Source organism: Thermobia domestica, chromosome 11 (assembly GCF_964235325.1).
Source record: "Thermobia domestica chromosome 11, izTheDome1.hap1.1, whole genome shotgun sequence".
Classification (NCBI taxonomy): domain Eukaryota; kingdom Metazoa; phylum Arthropoda; class Insecta; order Zygentoma; family Lepismatidae; genus Thermobia; species Thermobia domestica.
Window position 1 is genome coordinate 207422954 of NC_137464.1, and position 16318 is coordinate 207439271.

The 16318-nt window shown below is 34.6% G+C and overlaps 1 protein-coding gene across 1 annotated transcript in view; it reads right to left on the reverse strand.

The window, feature by feature from the left end:
* Positions 1-16318, reverse strand: part of LOC145663733 (uncharacterized) — an 896365-nt gene that overhangs the window by 408376 nt on the left and 471671 nt on the right. The gene's annotated exons all lie outside the window — the stretch shown is intronic.

The following is a 16318-nucleotide window of genomic DNA, read 5'->3' on the forward strand; positions in this document are numbered from 1 at the left end:
CGAATAAGACAAAAGAATTATAAATTATTCTCCCATAGTTGGCTCAATGATAGCGTTCGTCTCTGGTGAGTATAGTCCCTGGTTTGATCCCAGCTCGATCCAAGTAGCTTTGTGGTGGACAAACATTGTGTTCATTTCTCATCATCACCGTTTCCTTTAGAGTATTCGGCATAACTGTGGGATGTAAAACTGAAATATTTATTTTTTTCCAGTATTAATAGCGTTTAAGGATTTTTTTTAATGTCCAAAGCTAACACATGTACCATGCAATAGACCTCAACGAGCTGAACAAAATCATATGTGTAACTGTAAACCTTCATGCCCACGTGTAGTTCCCCATCCCCCAAACAAATTGAGAAAAACGAATTTCTTTGAAAGCCTAAAAACTGATGCCGGACGAGAACCATCCGCTTAACCAGGATTATTCTGGAATTTTGTAAACTTTTCAATCATATTAAATGACGCAAAATATGTTGTCCATAAATATTTTTAAAAAATCAAAAGTAAGTATTATTCTGAAGTGCGAGACCTTTCCATCCGCATCCCCCAGGTTTTGGCCGATTTGGTCTATGTAAAGGTTGCCACTAATAAACATAATATCAATATTAACATACCAAAACCATATTCACGAAGAAATTATATGTTGACTAAAAGCAAAGAATTCATATTATTCAGTTCAAAATATTTTGTCGTCGCGAATTCTGTCGAGGAATTTGAAGCTTAAAATATATAAAACGATGATTATACCTGTTGTTCTGTATGATTTCGAAACATTGTCGCTTACTCTGAGGGAAGAACGTAGATTGAAATCACTTGAGAACAAGATCCTTAGACTAATATTCGGACCCAATAGAAACGGGAATGGGGAATGGCGGAAGCTTCATAACGAGGAACTACATAATTTATATCGTTCGCCAAACATTGTTAGAGTCATCAAATCTAGGAGGGTTAGGTGGGCAGATTATGTAGCCAGAATGGAAGAAAGTATGAGCGCTTTCAAAGTTTTAACTAGAAATGCAATCAGAAAACGATCATTAGGAAGACCTAGGCACAGATGGGAGGGCAATATTAAGATTAATCTCATAGAAATACGAATACAAGTAGAAACTGGATCCAGTTGCCTAAGGGTAAAAGTCAATGGAGAGCTTTTATGAACGCAGTAGTGAACCTCCCGGTTCCATAGGCCGAGGAAAATATTTGAGGAAGATCTATACTGAAAACAAGATCGTATCACAGCGCAATTGAATATTTTTTATGACCACGCTACTGGCACTGGAAGGAGCGAAGACTATTGTTTATTGGCTGCCAGCTGAATACGGTTATTTGGTCTTTGCGGTTCGTCCAGCTGTTGGTAGTTCAATGTAAGTGGACACGGCTGAATTGTTCAAGCCTATACAATACCTACACACAGTTTACTCACACGTCTACATAACATAATTGAATACATACAAATATAAAGAGGCGCAAAGTTTCTTGTATCTACGAAAGTAAAATATCTAATTATGATCCTGTTTGTATTTTTGCTGTTATATGACTATCACATACTTGCAAATTTATTTAGTGAATTCTCTCAGCTGGTTATGTGAAAGTCACTATTATAACATGCTTATATCATTTTATCTATTAAATATTTTCAATTATCAATTTCTTGGGCTGTGCTCAAAACTTACGGACTTGAATTTAAAAACATTCCAATCCATTTTTTTTTTTAATTTTCAATTTTCTTTCATTAGGCGGCACTATGAGACCGAATGAATGACGAATAGAGATGTAGAAAATGTTTAAGGGCAAATCACAATGGCGTCCGTCATCTTGGAATTTTATACAATTGTCTCAAGTAGAAACCATGGCACTTGATATCTCATTTTAATAACAGATTCTTGTATAAATAGAATGGCTCTGTTATTTTTGATCTACCACTAACCATTAGATGTTATGATTGTTTCTTTGTATCTTTGCAGATGACTTAATAGTAGAAGATAACCTAGACGCATGTAAAGCGCATTGAGATCATGCTGATTTCTGGGGAACGAAGCAGCAGGCTCATTGCAGACATTTTAGCCGTCGTCATCCGGAGAGGATTCCCACCAGGAAAGGTATCGTGTTCGAAGTGCTGAAGAACTTCCAAGAAGTCAGATCTATGCCAGATCGACCCAAAACTGGTAGACCACCCGTTACAACAAGCGAGGCAACAACCATGATCCAGATCGTGATTTGGAATTGGCTCAATGATCCACCGGGCATTTACAACAACCACCGCAAAAGCCGACAAAGACTCTGATTTATTGTTTACTGATGAGATAACTTTTACGTGTCCGCCGAGGTTAACAAACAGGACTTTCGGTACTAGTCGGGTAGTAGTCACTAAGGGTTTGATGCACTTACATGTGTTCCCAGTACAACGGTATGTTGTATATTTCTACTTGTAACAATTATTAACTTGTAATTTTGGGCTATAATGTGTTTTAAATATTTTAAATATATACTAGGCAGGTTCTGCTAGTAGAAGAAGAAAAAGAAATAATATGGTTATAATGTTAATATATAAAAAGATTATTCAAATGTTTTATGTAATCTAAAATCTCGATGTCGTCGTCATGACAGCAAAAATAAATAGAATTATTGTGAGAGTTAAGCAGACATCTTAAAAATTTGTGTAGAAGTAAAATGTACACTTCTCCATCACATTTATTAAACTAAGTGTATAAAAGATAGTTGATGTGTTTTAATGGCTCAAAATTAAGGTGATTAAGAACCAGTATCGTTATACCAGCAAGGTGATGGTTTGGTGTGTCGTGTCGAGAACTCGCGTTATTGATCCATGCTTCATCGATGGGACTCTAACAGCGGTGGATATCGGCACATATTAGAAGATGGCATCTTACCATCATTGTTGTCGGAAAAAGGATCATTTTATAAGTTTTCCACCATGATGGCACTCCACCCCATTATGGTACGCGTGTCCGTGAGTAAGTACCTCGATCACCAGTTTGCTAACGCATGGATTGGTCGGCGAGGTGCTGTAGAATGACTACGTCGATTCCTCTGACCTGATCTTACTGGAGTACTATCTATGAGACCATGTGAAGTCTGTTGTGTAAGCGGTAAAAAAATTATTGATATTCAGCATCTCAAGGAACGATTTGTTAACAAATGTTCCAATATTACAGCTGACACTTTGCATCGGAAACTCAGAATGCATGTGACGATCGACCTGAATGTTCTTGTAACTTTGAGTCCGTTTTGTTGGGGACATAGTAAAGTAATAGTTATAACTTGTTAATGGTTGATGCTACAGCAAAAATAGCAGTAATATTCAATTTCTACGAAACTTTTCTATTAAAATGATATATCGCATGTCATGGTTTTCATTTAAGGCAATTGCGTAAAATTCAAGCTGGCGGGCATCATTGTGATTTTTCCACGCACATTTTCCCCACCCCCATTCCTCAACTACTTCGTGCCGTTGGTTATATTCTGCACCGTTCACCACTTACTAAGGTGATTCCACACTTTAGGACCACCCGATATATATATATGGTATGTTTTGTAGGCTGTGTTACACCGTTAATTTAGGTCTGAGGTAACGGAAAAGTGGAAAAAATAATAAACTTAAGAAATAATAATTGACTTCAAAACCGCATAAGAAACAGTATTAACCGATTTTAAATAAAGTGCTAAAAAGTACAAAATAATAATAATAATAATAATAATAATAACAACAACAACAACAATAATAATAATAATAATAATAATAATAATAATAATAATAATAATAATAATAATAATAATAATAATAATAATAATAATAATAATAATAAACGCTTAAAGGCAGAAAGTAATTTCTTACTGTTGTTTATAAAAAGTTTTGAAGTCTGTCCCAAGTCAAACAAGGGATCTAGGATTTAGGTTTCTGGGCTTTCTGCGTCTGTGAACATTTAGCCGATCACATATGAGGGATGACATCCCTGGGCGAGCATACTATCCGGAGAAAGGGGAGGAAGGAAGCGGCCTGGGACCTATAAGTGAGGTACCATCCCGGCATTTGCCTGGTGTGAATGAGGAAACACAGAAAACCTTATTCAGGATGGCTGGGCTGAAGAAGCTTTTTACACTTTTTCGACCGAGTGCCTCACCGGCAATCGAACCCGGGGCTCGCACCGAATGCGAGAGTGTTAGCGACTACGCTACGCAGGGCCTCCCAACTCAAACAAATTAATATCTAATATAAAATTTGTTTCGATGATAATTTTATGAGGGGTTAATTTGTTTCGCTTGGCGTAGACTTCAAAACGTTTTATATTAATGAATTACCTTCTGTTTTCAAATGATTTATTATTATTATTATTATTATTATTATTATTATTATTATTATTATTATTATTATTATTATTATTATTATTTACTGTTCAGGAGCGGATCCAGGGGGCAATCGCCCCCACCCCACCCCACAGAAGAGGATGCTTTCTTATTTTATATATGAATAAAACCCGTCCGAGAGTTTGGAGCTCTTAAAAGTAGCTCTAAGTAGCAGTATTACAAAAGACCGCCCCCCTAGAAGTCCGTTCTGGATCTTTCCCTGTTACTGTTTAGCGTTTCCTTTCAAGTCGGTTAATGTTTTTTTTAATATTCTATTAGAATAAACAATTGAGAGAATTTTTTACAAGAAGGATCCTCATTAAAACGGCTTTTTCATTCAAGAAAACTTATTATTAGACGAAAGCCTCTGAGAAAAAATACCAAACTTTTTTGCTATCCGTGAGTTTGTTGTTTATTAAAGTCTAACTTCCAATATAATGATTGATAAAAGTTATAATAACTTTGTTATTAAATTTGAAAACTTTTAAACTAATAATAATAAGTTTTGAGTAGATGTATAATACGTCACAAGGGTAATGACCATTTTTTTAGGAAGGAAGATGTCATTGGATTTTTCTCGATGTCTTATTCCAGTATAAATGGGTTGTATAATAATTAACCATGTCCAAGGAGACAAAAAAAAAAAAACATTGCGTATACGACTTTATATTTTATGACTAGCCTTTGGCCAGCTAGGGGCTCCGCCCCCAGACCCCCGAGTTTCTCGGCCTACGGCCTCGCATTTCCTATCTATCGCCCTTTGCATCAACAGTGAATTTCGTGAATTTGCTCTTCATATTTCCTGAATTTGCCCATCTGGGGGCTTTGCTCCAACACGTTGTCTTTGCTCGGCCTACGGCCTCGCACCACTTGAACCCACAATTCTATCGCTTATTTTCCTATTTCAACTATCAAAAAGATAAGATTTTGTATCCCAAGAAAACGTCCATTTAAATAGCATGGGAATTTCTTCATCCCCCTTTAGACCCCTAAAAAATTAAAAATATTCAGTTTTGGCAATTTTCCTGCTGGTTAGTCCTGGAGGGCTATAATCACACCAAATTTCATGATTCTAATCCTGCCGGAAGTGCCTTAACATTTTGGGGTATAGAAGACGTCCCATATAAATAACATTGGAAAGATTTTTCAGTTCCCCTTGAAACCACTTTACAGTTAGAAATTTTCATTTTTGATGATCCACTTAGGTAAAGCTAACGAAAACGTACAAGCATACCGAATTTGAAGTTTTTATTCCAATTCTAAGTACCTAAAACATGAGATTATAGATCCAGAAAAAGTCTCATTAAAATAACATGGGGAAATTCTTCATCCCCTCTTTAGACCCCCTAAAAATTAAAAATATTCACTTTTGGCAATTTTCCTGTGGGTTTGTCCCAAAAAGCTATAATCATGTCAAATTTAATTATTGTAGCCCTGCAGGAAGTGCCCAATAATTTGAGGGTGTAAAAAGGTGTCCCATATAAATAACATGGGAAAGATTTTTTCAGTTCCCTATAAAACCACTCTAAAGTTGGAATATTTTACTTTTGGCAATTTTTCCGTCGGTTAGTCCTGGAAGGCTACAATCATGCCAAATTTCATCATTCTAATCTTGCCGGAAGTGCCTAAACATTTTGGGGTATAAAAGACGTCCCATATAAATAACATTGGAAAGATTTTTCAGTTCCCCATGAAACCACTTTACGGTTAGAAATTTTCATTTCTGATGATTCACTTAGGTAAAGCTAACGAAAACGTACAAGCATACCGAATTTGAAGTTTTTATTCCAATTCTAAGTACCTAAAACATGAGATTATAGATCCAGAAAAAGTCTCATTAAAATAACATGGGGAAATTCTTCATCCCCTCTTTAGACCCCCTAAAAATTAAAAATATTCACTTTTGGCAATTTTCCTGTGGGTTTGTCCCGAAAAGCTATAATCATATCAAATTTAATTATTGTAGCCCTGCAGGAAGTGCCCAATAATTTGAGGGTGTAAAAGGTGTCCCATATAAATAACATGGGAAAGATTTTTCAGTTCCCTATAAAACCACTCTAAAGTTGGAATATTTTACTTTTGGCAATTTTTCTGTCGGTTAGTCCTGGAAGGCTACAATCATGCCAAATTTCATCATTCTAATCTTGCCGGAAGTGCCTAAACATTTTGGGGTATAGAAGACGTCCCATATAAATAACATTGGAAAGATTTTTCAGTCTCCATGAAACCACTTTACGGTTAGAAATTTTCATTTCTGATGATTCACTTAGGTAAAGCTAACGAAAACGTACAAGCATACCGAATTTGAAGTTTTTATTCCAATTCTAAGTACCTAAAACATGAGATTATAGATCCAGAAAAAGTCTCATTAAAATAACATGGGGAAATTCTTCATCCCCTCTTTAGACCCCCTAAAAATTAAAAATATTCACTTTTGGCAATTTTCCTGTGGGTTTGTCCCGAAAAGCTATAATCATATCAAATTTAATTATTGTAGCCCTGCAGGAAGTGCCCAATAATTTGAGGGTGTAAAAGGTGTCCCATATAAATAACATGGGAAAGATTTTTCAGTTCCCTATAAAACCACTCTAACGTCGGAATTTTTTACTTGTACTCATTTACTTAGGTAGAGCTAAGGAAAATGTGTAAGCATACCGAATTTCAAGTTTCTATTCCAGTTCTAAGTACCTAAAACATGAGATTATAAGTCCAAAAAAAGGTTCATTTAAATAACATGGGGAAATTTTTCATCCCCTCTTTAGTCCCCCTAAAAATTAAAAATATTCACTTTTGACAATTTTCCTGTGGGTTAGTTCCGGAAAGCTACAATCATGCCAAATTTAATCATTGTAGCCCTACAGGAAGTGCTCAATAATTTATGTCAGCTCATGTAGTTTTATATATAGTTAGGATTGTGCAATTTTATCTTGAAACATGTACTTACGCATTTCATTATAATAACAACAAATACCTCTTGCAACATTAAGAACTATTTGAATATTTTTTTCAATACATAAACACACATATCTCTTTGTGTGCACAATGAGCAGAAGCCATTGACTCTAACGTCAGAAACAAAGCGTTAATTCTGATTTAACTACTGAAATTTATATTTCACAAAATCAAGACGTAGGTTAATTTCTTTTAATAATATAAATTTCGTTTAGCAAATCTTTTTCCAGCTTGATGTATTCAGTAAAACACTTCTTAGTTTATCTTGAGAGAAATATACCAAAAAAAAATCTTAAGCCATGTTGGATCCGTCGTAGCCAAAGCTAGAGGATTTTGTCAGACCTTCTTATATGAAAAATCTGTTTCAGACCTTTAAGAAGTTTAACTTTCATCCTTATTTATTTCTACACATCACAAATAAGGTAAACTTACTATATACTTGCTGGCTTTATGGTTCACAAGCTTTCAAACGTGATATAACATGTTATGATACTTCAATTAGGAGCTACACATCAAATTCTATTAACCCTTTGGGGATCCCATGGTACAATTTGTACCATACGGGGTGTTTTATGGTACATTGCGTTATAACTCTCCTATTTGAGCTTTTTTGTCCGTTTTTTTTTTTTTTTCAAGTCTAGAAACATTGTAGAACACATTACGTATGGTTTCAAACCTTCCTGCGTCGAGACATAGAAGGTGATGACGTCATAAGTCTAAAATTTGTATTTTCGTGTAATACTTTTTTTTTGGGGGGGGGGGTTATGTAAAGTATTTTTGGCGGGCTTATTTTTACACGTAGAAGATTGAAATTTTGCACAAACATGCAGTCCACCGAGTAGTATTTACCAGATTTTTTATAGATTTCTGCGTTAAAACAGGGGGGGATCCAGAGGGTCAAAATGTTGAAAAAAGGGATATTTTTACCCAAAAATCTCCTATTTCCTCATTTTCCCGCCTTAGATACATGATGGAGACAAGTGAATGGTACCGCCTGAAAGGCAGTTCTATTCGGAAGAGAATGATGGCCGAAACATGACCCTAGGGTAATTAGGGATGTCTCAGGAAATTTTTTATCTGAGATCATGATGTTTTACGGTAATTTGGGGCATGGTGGGAATTCCTGATAAAATTTCTCCCGCCCTTGGTATTCAAGATAGAAACTTGAAATTTAGCACACACATTTAGTATACCAAGTACTATTTATCAGATTTTTTATATGGCTACGTTCACACAGGGCCGCTCCAGAGAGGCCCAAAGTGCGAGAAAAAATTTTCCCTCCAAAATTTTCCCTTTGACATCATTTTTCCCGCTCCTGGTATATGGTATGAGCATGCAGGTGGTATCATTTGAAAGACAGCTCCATTCTGAAGAGAATGAGGTATGAACCATGATCCTAGGACAAATAGTGACGATGCAGTAGCTGCTTGACTGAAAGTCTAAAAAATAGCCCAAAAAACCAGGTGCCGGAAAGGGTTAAAAAGTTTTCCCTCGCTAGAAGATTGCTGCTAAAAAGTCAATATGACGTCTTTTCCCCGAGTATTTAGAGGCGGGTTTTTAATATGATGTTGTCTAGTATAATTTGGTAGTAAATCAATTTATGTCCGAGTTGGCCAAAGTATTATGGATGGGGTCGTATACTGTCAAAATCCACATCACACGTATACGGGAAAGATTACCAACTTCTAAAGATTACCCTTTCCGTCTAATTGTTTAGCGTACATAAACCATTTATGTACATGTTTGAGAGAATATATGGCAAATGACCTTCAATCAGTTTGAAACTATTATAGTCATACTGCCAGTACTGCCAGAGGAAATTAGCAAAAACATTTTTTTTTCGATTTCTACAAAATTTATTTTCGTCGTTCTTTCCTTCTACATTTGACAAACCAGACGCATATTTTAATATTGTGAATTTATTTTTTTGTAAACTTTCAAACGAAGTACATAACGTAATGATATGGTGATAAATATCTATGAACAAAATTCTTTCTTAAAGATTCAGTTAGACATAAGATTCCTGACAAAAATACAAGATGGCGGGTTTTCCTAAACATTTGGAAGGCTGCTTTCCGGTTTGTTACTCTCTACACTGTAGTGGACAATTTGGCAATTAAATCATTTATTTAAATTAATTCGGAATCAAGTCCAAATGTGGTCTTTGTTAACTACTATGAAACTTACGAACATGGTGCATTACTTTCCAATGTCACTGAATGTAAGTGATTGATTTTTCTTCATATTAGCAGACAGCAGTGCTGATTTTGCAAATATCTCTTTCTGTGTGTTCTTTTTCACTAAGCCAATTATATACAAATGTACTCGAGAGTCTGCTAAACATATAAAATTTTGAGAGCATAAATGTCATATATATTCATTTTTTTTTCTCAATATTGACTTTGTTAGCTATTTCGATGGCTTGACGCCTGCTACGATAGTTTGATATACTACCATGCATCAAAACGCCAATAACATGTTTAACTTACTCCCGAATGTTCAACTATTTCAGTCACGATCCTGATTTTTGCCAATATTTTGAAACTTCCAAACAGTCTCCTGAAAAGTTTAGACAACTGGACATATGACATGTGTACTCAAGACTCGACTCGACTTATGGCACGCAGCGCACTTATGGCAGAAATCATTTCTGTAGAATATTACACGTTGCCCGTACCGGTATATTGATAGTATTTTGTGTCTCTGCAGGTTGCCCGTACTACGTACGTTTTGCATTTTAAACGTACGTTACACATGGCATTCGTCCCTATTACATTGAAGAGAAATGTTTCATTAGTCATATGGCCAACACATGTCAGCACTAGTACTCTTCAGTTTTCCTTCTTCCTAGTTGAGCTCGACGTCTGCACTTTGATAAAATGGCTGCCACACACAGCCGTGATTATGTGGATGCTGAGGATATTATAGATGTACTTGGTGAATTATCAGGATCTGACGTAAGTGACATTGATTTAGAAGGAGATGATGATCCAGACTTTCAGTTACTATGGATGGACGGAGAAAGCGACAGTAGTTCTGTGTCGAATGACGATAATTCCGTGTTGCAGAATGATTCATGTGCAAGTTCATAACTTAGTAATGTACAAGTGAGTGACAGAAGGTGGTCTTCTCGTGATTACCAAGTGTGTTTGCCTGTTTTCGAAGAAACAGTAGGGTTTAACGTTGCTCTTGATCCTTCATGTTTTCCGTTAGATTATCTTATCTTTTCTTTGGACCAGATATGTCAACCATATGAAATCGGAAACGAATCGTTATGCTGCTGATAAATTTGATTTGCTGCATCATCAAGAAAAGTTGAAACCATCTTCTATGTGGCACAAGTGGGTTATAGTGAAATAACTAATTGTAGTGAGGGCATTTTGTTTGATACTAGCGAGAAGAAAACGAAATATATCGGCCAAATATTATTATATAATTACTAACAATACATTTGAGCACATCTGGGAATTTTGTTTGGTACTAAGATTATGTTTGTATGTTTTAGCTAATAAAATACCGTAAATAAAAATTTTTGTAAAACTATTTATAGTTTCGAGAAGGTAAACGTACATCCTTTCAAAGACTACTACAAACATTTTCATGGTTTGAAAGAACTACGAGACCATATGGGGCTAAAAACACCAAAAAACAGTCGTCTCCACAGCCATAACATAACATAGAAGGTCTGTCCTGCGGGCCAAAATACGAACAACGTACGGCGTACGGGCATAATGAAATACGTGAAATAAGTGCAAAAATATTTTTTTTACAAAGCACACTGTTCATCTTTCTGTGACACCTCTGTACGGTGGCGACATCTGTAAAATCACAAATGTGAATTCACAACGGCTCACACAAACACACACAGACATAGTAACTTGAAAACATTGTGCAAAACACTATAATAAAGAAGTAATAGCTAATACACTATGTGGACAGATTATTACATAAATAATGTTTATTTACAAAGACAATCAGTTGTCCAGAAATGCCAATGTTTCTCCTCAGGCATCCGAAAATTACAAGGTTGTTCAAGTGTCCGAATATACCACTCAGTTTGAAAGAACCTATGTTTATTTTTAAAAGAAATTTTGAAGAGACGTTTCGAAGATAAACGCGATTAAAGCAAATTTTACAGGTATTCGAAATTTCCGATTGATAATCATGATAAGATCCTTGTATTTTCAAATTTCATAAATACAAGTTACAAGTAACAAGTAACAAGTAACAATTTTGAACATAGCGTCATTCGTGACAACAAAGATAATCTCGCTGAGTCTGACCATTGAAAGTGACTCTTCTGGAGGAGAAACTGCGAAATAGTTCAGAAAGATGAAAACGTAGCCCTTTTTTAAGCGTTATTCTAGCATCACCATGCAAGAAAGAACGTGTTCTGGAACAGTATCCTACATAGGATCTGTGGCAACAGTGAAGCAGTCTGCCAACTTATAATCACACTATTAATCCTTTATATCCTTCTTAAAGAAGAATAAACCTTCCTTTTCTTTCTGTTTAGGTGAACTTAGAATATTGAGTTTGCTACCAAATCTAAGCACATCTGTGTTCCCGGAATCTCCAGAGAAAAATGTCTTTCTTTGGTGCGCTCTTCTTCCTATCTTCATTCAAGTAAACTTCATGTTTAAAATTCCAATAAATGTTGTTGCTTCTCATTAATAAGCATCGAAATGTAGATCAGGGTCTTCTTCTATGGACGTTTGCTTCACGTATCATTTGACCATGCTATGAATATTTATGTAGATAACTGAGCAATAAATACATAAGATTATTTACCCTCTGAATAAGTACAGTTATTTCAGGTCAGACGTTCATGCTATTTAAATATTATGCAAACGATAACAAAATTTACGTAATAGGCAAATTGCCCTACGTTTACATTTTGATATGCTGATACTAAAAAGGAACGGACATTAATCTGTCATCCGGACATCCGAATCAAACCTAGTTCATTCGATAAACATAACAAAGATATGTTCATACACAAATTGGTACACAAGCTTTTCCCTCATATCTATTCTGTCTACCAATACAAAATTTGGTACAGTGTTTTCTTATCCCCTATAGTATTTTTCGAGATACATTTGGATTGTGTGCTTTTACTCGGGGCCACTCCAGAAGGATCCAAAGTTGATGGGAGGGATTTCTGGAGGGAATTATTCCGACATTTTCCCAATTTTCCCTGTTTAATTACGTTATGGGCCCCAATACATAGCATCTCTGAGACGCTTCTTTTATGCTGAAGAGAATGGACTATAAATCATGACTTTCCAATGAACAGTGTTGATGCAATAGCTATTTAAGTGCGAATCTACGATTTTCTTTGTACTAACAGGGTTAATGTGTCTCAGGGACTTACTCCTTCGTCCATGGTACCTAATTGTTTGTGCATGAACATATCTTGGTTATGTTTATCAAATGGACAAGGTTTTATCCGGATATCCGGATGACACGTTCATGTGCGTTCCTTCGAATTTATTTACATAATGATATGCAAAATACTATATGCATTATTCTGTACTTCACATTATACAGTAAAATTTCTCAAACTGGACACACCTCTATAAGGTATACAGTTTTTCTAGGAACCAAACAGAAGCCTATATTTTTGTATTATGCAAATCCTTTATCTTGGTCAACCTTCTATCTTGTGTCTTCAACACTTACTTAAATCAATAGGTGAACTCTGTAAATAATTTTCTAATTTTATATTTTGTTATTGGTAAGATAATACAATTACTTGCTGTATTAATTGACAGAAGTGGGGAAACGTTAACAACAGGGAAAGAAACTTGTTTTGATGTCTTTGTAAAGCACTCAAGAACAGAGAAAGGAACGGGAGGGGGAGGAAAAGAAGGATATACGTATATAGTGATAATAGAATCATTGTTTCAGGTTGTACTTGACACACGTTAGACAATAATTATGTTTAAGAATTAAATATACAGAAAAATCACCAAAAAATACATTTTTTGGAAAATTTTAAACATTTATCTAGCACAATTTTATTTTAAGGTATCATTAATATATATTTTATTTCACATTTTAATAGTATTACCATAATTACCATAATCTTACAACATTACCATAATTAAAATTCTGCATAATTATGCATTACTTTTATAAGCAAAACTAGTAGATTGCATGTACTTCGCATGGGGAGAATACGTTATAACTTACCCGACCAATCACGATCAAATTTTCAACAGAGATGAGGTTTGGGCTTGGAATGTCTTTTATCATTTCACTTACACGGTAAACCTTAGGAGAAAGAAAGTAGGAGATATTTAAAAATGATCAAAACTGGCTTATATTAATGCTTGATTCATAGTTTTCGGGGTCGCTGAGAGGAACAGTGACATTTTCGATGCTGTTTAAATCCAAATTCTACCCCATTTATCTTTATGTTCAAAATGAAACGTATTCTCCCCATGAGAAGTACGTACAATCTACTAGTTTTGCTTATAAAAGTAATGCATAGTTATGCAGAGTTTTAATTATAGTAATGTTGTGAGTAAGAAATACTATTAAAATGTGAAATAAAATATATATTAATGATACCTTAAAATAAAATTGTGCTAGATAAATGATTCGGTTATCACTTTAAGTAGTAGTTCTAATTTGATATATCTAGGTGTTGAAGAGCAACGTTGAACTCAACTAATCAAAGAATCAATTAAATAACTTTTACCTGCGCCAATCACATAACAAACAAACATGACGTTAATTGTAGAAAACAACACTTGATTCCCACTTGGGCAACCACAAATACTGTATATACAAAACCTTGGAGTCACTTTATAGTCTTCCTAGAATGATAGAAATACATACAATAAAAGGATTTGTGGCAATCAGTTTGTGGCTGCCTGGATGTGTGTACAACTTATCTGTGTTACTTGTTCCTTTATTCCTATTTGAATAGTTGTGGTATTGCATTGTTTGGAATACTGAACTACAACATTCAGCCCACGTCACAATAGCCGGTAAATACCCCAGAAACTCTCTTCCCTCCTATCTATGTTGTAAACAACTCTCCAAAACTTCTGGAGAAGTTAGCGCTGTTAAACTTGTAGTAACATGTATAACAACTGCAGAAACTCCAGATGCAAGGAATAAAAGCAAAGCAAAAACACGATAATTCTTCTAATTAATTTAAGTATTATAATGTATTTGTATATTTTATGTATTTCGCTACACCAGTATGAACACTCATGTATGTGTTATGGCTTCAGTAACAGGATTTTTAATTAAATGTAAATAACTAGACAGAGCCTTTAGTAGAGAAATTATCAATAGTAGTGGCCACCATATTGTTATATAGAAATGTTTCATGAGCAGGTAAAATAGGGTTTTAGTCATACCAACTTCGTTAGACAGGTTTCCTTGGATTCAGTTAAATTAATTACAATGTTATCTGAAAATTGAAAAATAGAAAGAAAATTAACGAGAAAGCTTAAAAATAATAAGAAAGTGACGAAAACTAAGAAATAAGGCGAAACAAAAGTATCATAAATAATTGAACAATATTATTACTGTTTGACGAAAAAGAAATGTCAAAATTTGATTTCAGCTTAGAATCCCATTCAGCAGCGATGCAATATGAGACGTAGAACTACAGCTTAAAGTGGGATCTCGAACCGCATGAGATCCTTCCGGAAATCGAACCCGGGTCTCCTCCAAAAAGATGAGACGCTAACCGCTTAACCACGAGCGAGCTCAAGAAATGTCCGAAGATGAGACCTGGTACCAATCGATATATCTTATTAACCTGAACAAAATCATTTGTGTAAGTGTGAAACCTCATGAGTAGTTTTCGAGAAAATGGAGAGAAACGAATTTATTTGTAAAACCTAAAAAAAAAATCATTTTGTACGAGAGCCATGGTGCTTATTGAGATGAACTGATACTGAACCTTATAGTGAACTATATGTTAAGACACTAGCAAGACGACAGTGCACAGTTAAATAAGATAAAGGCTAAAATAATTGTTAAATGAGATATAGGATAAAATTGTCGTTAGATGAAATATAGGCTAGAATTATCGTTAAATGAGATATAGGCTAAAATTAATGTTAGATGAGATATAGGATAAAATTATCCTTAACTCTTAAATTTCATTTTTTTAAATTAAAATATTGTCCAAAAATAATACATATATCAACCAATATATTACATAGAGAAGAAGAAAATAACATGTTTGATGATAAATTTTTATGCCTAATTTTCGAGGAAATAGAAGAAACGAACTTTCGTGGCACAATAAGATAAATGTAATTCGAGGCTAATAGTGACTGAGATCTTTCATTTTGTTGGGAGAAACTGTTATTGATTGTGTACTGTGTATATAGCAAAGTGCACTGTTAACTAGCAGATTCCACACATTGTGTTTCTTTTTCTAACGATGTTACAAATATTTTTTTTAAAAAATATTAATTGTAGGCTAATAGTACACCAATAAAAAAAATATACAGGTAACTAGATAGCCTAATATCTTACAACGTTGGTACAAGTTCTATGTAAGTTCAAATCAACGCATATTGGTAATGATCACTCAAGAGAGAATAAGGAAATCGCTTTATTGTAGTGTAATGGACACTTTTTATCATCAATTACGTCAACTTGTGGATAGATGATGATCAAAATGTAATAATAAAAACACATTTCGACTCAAGTCCTAAGTTAGTTCACAAATTCGTTTTAAACGGTTCAACCGTGTTGTTATGAAAAGACAACATTTAACATCAATTCCGTTCTATATACTTGTATACGGATTACGAATATGCCATTCTAATTAAAGACAATGTTCGAACTATTATTGAAAGCTAATTATTATGAGTGTAGTTTACTTTCCCACTATATTGTGTTTATACATGTCCACAGAATAGGCTGTGTGCCATAATAATGTTGTATGTTAAGTACAGAACAGGTCGGTTAATTGTTACAATTGGAATTAAACATTTCGTTGAGAACCGAGGCTGTACGAGATTTGGGT